Raw genomic sequence first — 4,690 nt, forward strand, 5'->3', positions numbered from 1 at the left:
TCTTTTCATAATGACAAAAAAACAAACATGTACAAGCTTCGCACGTGGCTCTGATACCACTGTTAGCAATTTGAGCCGCAAAAATCACTTTTTGCGTTGCGAAAACCTCGAAGCTAGCCACGGATCCATGCGAAGATAAATAAATTATTCATGTACATATTTGTCTACACTAGATCTACCTTAGATCTACATGAAAAAGGTGTTACCCTTGTAGCGATGCCCTTCGCTTATCCCGCTCGTCCAAACGGTTGCCGAATCTCGTAGAGTGTCAAGTGTACACTCCTCTACACGTATCCACACTGACAAAAGGTGGAGAGAACCACTAAGAGTGTGCTAGCACCCTTGATAGGTCTCGGCAATGGAGGAGAAGGAGAGAAAGGTAGAGAGGAAGAAGAAGATGCCTTGAATGAGTACACTTACTCCCTTCACTAATGTGGTCGGCCACTTTATTGTGTGTTTTATACCTCCATGTAATACCAAGAGTCATGACTCTTGGTCGTCCTCATGAGGTGGCACACAATAATGTTTCCTTGATGATGTATAACACCATTATTGGTCAGCCCATGCCAGTCACAATGAGGTGGCATTTGGTCAAGTCAAACTTGACCCTTCATCTTCCCTCTCAAGTCAAGTCAAACTTGACCTCTTATCTCCAATGGTTGATCAAATCTACCATTTGATTCAAATCAATTTAATTTAATGAATCTCTATTCATTGGTTTAAATTGATTCAATGAATCATAATTTAAATTAGACTCATTCGACACATGAATCAAATTGAGTCCAACTCAATTAGTCTAATTTGGATTACTCTTAATCCAATTTGGTTCATCATATGAACCTAATCCTCTTGGTCCATCATATGAACCTAATATCCATCTAACTGCCCTTTGTGTGTGACCCTATAGGTTCTTGTAACGTTGGCAATGCTCCTAAACTCATTTAGAAACATAAGTAATGAGCGGTATCTAGCAACACATCATTACTACCCAAGTTACAAGAATGTTGAGATCCAACATCACCTTTGTGACTACTAATTGTGACTCTCACAATATGTGACAATGTCCTTCTATCCTTGATATCTACATTGATCAATTGAGGCATAGACCGTGTCATCCTCTAATCAATTTATGTCTTGAACTCCAAGTAGACTCACTCTAATTAAATGAGCTCAATATCTCATATAGACTCATTTGGGCATGACCATGCACTTAGTGGTCTCACTCTATCAAGAATCATGATATCACTCCCGTCATATAGGAGGGATAGATCCCTTCTACATCACTCACATCCCTCCACATAATTTGTTACATACCCAGTAATCGCCTTTATAGTCCACCCATTTACGGGTGGCGTTTGACGAAGCCAAAGTATGCAACTCCTTATGTAGGGAACCATGGTGACTTCAGGTCCAAGGACTAATAGTCATACTAATAGTCACATGAAAAGTATATGACACTCATATAACGATCCATGATACTTTCTCATGGCGGGTCATTCAGTATACATTCTCCAATGCATACTCATGTGTCAACTTGATATCTAATATCCATGACTTATGAGATCAAGTCATCGAGTTGACCTACATACTAGTCTCATCGCATTAATATTGCCCCTGAATGTTAATAATTGATTAGGAATGATTAAGAGTAGTGTTCTCTATATCATCTCATCATCAATTCAACCAATCGATTGATATAGATAAGAACCTTCTACTCAAGGACGCTATTATACTTAGTTATTTGACACCAATACAAGTAAGTATAATAACCATAGCAAAATACCTTTATATATATATAGGAATATGATACATCGAGTCCATACAACAATTATCATATGATTAGCTCTAGGGCTCTCATTAACAGTTTAGGCCTCCTGATGGGCTTAGGCTTCCTGTGTTCGGCCCGAACACCCAACGCAAGTCTATCAATAATAACTCATACCACTAAAGGGTTATTATTGAACTACCGCTCCAATCCCATATTACAATACGAGCTCCTTCTTATCATGAGTGCATTAATCTCCCTGTGTTTAAGATATCGTATGTTTGTTAATTAATTGAATTACTGACAATCCAATTAATTAACATATGATTCCAAGAGTAGTACCACTCAACTTTATTATCATGCCGAACTAAGTCCACCTGCAGGGCTTACATGATAATCCTTATGAGCTCCTCAAGGGGGCATCATCAGCCTAAATAATTAGGACACAGATTCTTTCTATAATCAACAACACACCATATAAGCAGTACTATTTCCCAACTCATTGGGCCTATTGATTTAACGAATAAATCTCACCCATTGATAAGTTAAAGAAATAAATACTAAGTATACGTGCTTGTTATTATATAGAGATTAAGAGAACACACATCCATAATAACAGAGGTTCTGTTCTTTTATATAGTCAGTACAAATCAAACAACCTCAAATGATCCTGCTCAATACACACATAGTGTACTAGTATAATTTTATAGCCAAGACAGACTAATACCAAATTACACTACAACCATTCCAATAGTTTGTCTCAATCCATCTTGGTTGTGAGCTACTATTTATAATTTATAAGGAACAGATAACATAATCTTCTGTGCGGCACCACACACCATGTTATCTACAATATAAATTAAATGGACAACTGCATTGACATATATATAAATATAAAATACATGCATTTGACCAAAGTGATTCTCATTTCAAAATATTTCAAAATAGATGTTCATACAAAAGCTAGGCTTATAGTATACATCCCAACAATGAGATCTATAATGATAAATCAAACCTGGAAATTGGTTGATTTACCCCATGGTTAGAAACCAATTGGATGGAAATGGATCTTTATATGAAAACTCAATGTAGATGGTTCCATATATAAATACAAAGCTAGATTAGTAGATAAATGTTTTAAATAATACCATGATGTGTATTACTTTGATACTTATGCATTAGTGGCAAGGATATCGTCTATTTGTGTGTTGTTATCTCTTCCTTCAATTCATAATTTAGTTGTTCATCAAATGGGGGAAAGGAATTGTCTGACTTTGTAGGGGAAGTGGAAGAGTCCCTTCAACCTTCTTGGTGATCTCCTCCCTGTCTTTGTTTTGGACCAAATTAGGGATTATAGGAGAGGGATCTTCCTCTGACTTAATTCCTTTCTGAGCAGTCATTTGGGGATCTCCCAAAGTCCGTCTACTCCTCAGCTCAATGCGGTTGCAATGTTCCACCGGGTTCATGTCGGGCTTTCTCGGAAATGCTCCCGGTGCTCTTGAAAAGGAATGGGCTATCTGGGCGATTTGGTTGTCTTGCATCTTTTGATGCTTTTCAGAATTCTCCAATCTTTGATTCAATTGCTTGATTTTATTCTTCATCTCTTTTTGCTCCAAGAGAGCTTCTTTGAGCATCTTTTCAATTCTGGACAGTTGTGAAGGTTGATGTTGTCGATAAGTCTGTTGTCCAAGTGGGTAGCTTTGTTGCCCAGGTTGATAACTTTGTTTTGCTGGTCCTTGATCTTGATTGCCCCGGTAAGAAAATTTTGGGTGGTTCCTCTACACAGGGTTGTATGTGTTGGAGTAAGGATTGTTTTGCTTTTGGTTATAACTGACTATCGCATCACATTGCTCAAGTTGGTTCATTTGTGCTTGTATTGGTCCTAGGGGGCAAGTATCTTGAGCATGATCTAAACTTTCACAAGTTTCGCAAACACAAACTATTGCATTGGCTATGTTGTTCCCCATGGTCTCAAGCTTCTTGGTCAGAGCATCAAGCTTTCCAGACATGAGCGTGACTGCATCTACGTCGAATTTTCTGATGCCTTTATTGGATCCCCAGAGAAAGAACCTCCAGATCTTTCAATTGCCCATTCATAGTGGTTCTGTGCCACATTTTCTATGATCTTTTCAGTTTCATCAAGGCTCTTGTTCATTAACGCCCCTCCTGTTGTAGAATCGAGGGACACCTTTGTGTGGTAGTTGATTCTATTGTAGAACATGTGTAGCACCAACCACTTCTCGAGGCCATGATGGGGGCACTGTCTCAGCATACTCTTGAATTTGTCCCATTCTTCGAATAGCGATTCTGAGTCTATCTGTTTGAAGCTTGCAATTAAATTCCTCATGTGTGCAGTTTTACTCGGCGGTTAAAATTTGTCCAAAAATTTCTACTTACACTGATCCCAAGATGTTATGTTGTTTGCTGGTAGAGAATTAAACCACTGTTTAGCTCTATCTTTCAGGGAAAATTCAAAAAGAAGTTACCTTACTGTTTTTGGAGGGACCCCATTTACTTTCATAGTACTGCAGATCTTATAGAAAAGCTCCAAGTGATGATTTGGATCATCGTGCGGTCCTCCAAATTGATTTTGCTGGACCATGTGGATCACTACAGGCTTGAATTTAAAATTGTTGGCTTCAATTGGTGGTCGAATGATGCTAGACCGAAGCCCTCTTGCATAAGGTGCTGTGTAATCCTTCAAAAGTTTGTCAGCCATTTCAGAAGTTTCTTGTTCTACTTGGAGTTTCTGCAAGTTTCTTCTCCTCAGGAAAGTTTTATCAATTTCTGAATCGAACGACAAAAGTTCTCCTAAAAGATTAGCTCTTTGCATGCAAGATTAAGATATTGAATAATCCAAGTGTAAATAAAGAGTTAAAATATATTTTTATCTTTTTTTATGTTTTTTTTTTTGCGTTTTAATAA

At 37.8% G+C, this 4,690-nt stretch overlaps 1 pseudogene; it reads left to right on the forward strand.

Moving 5' to 3' along the window:
- The first annotated feature begins 4,008 nt into the window (after positions 1–4,008).
- Positions 4,009–4,080, forward strand: LOC121974044 (annotated as a pseudogene).
- The last annotated feature ends 610 nt before the right edge of the window (positions 4,081–4,690 follow it).

The sequence above is a fragment of the Zingiber officinale genome, chromosome 4A, assembly GCF_018446385.1.
Source record: "Zingiber officinale cultivar Zhangliang chromosome 4A, Zo_v1.1, whole genome shotgun sequence".
Taxonomy (NCBI): Eukaryota; Viridiplantae; Streptophyta; class Magnoliopsida; order Zingiberales; family Zingiberaceae; genus Zingiber; species Zingiber officinale.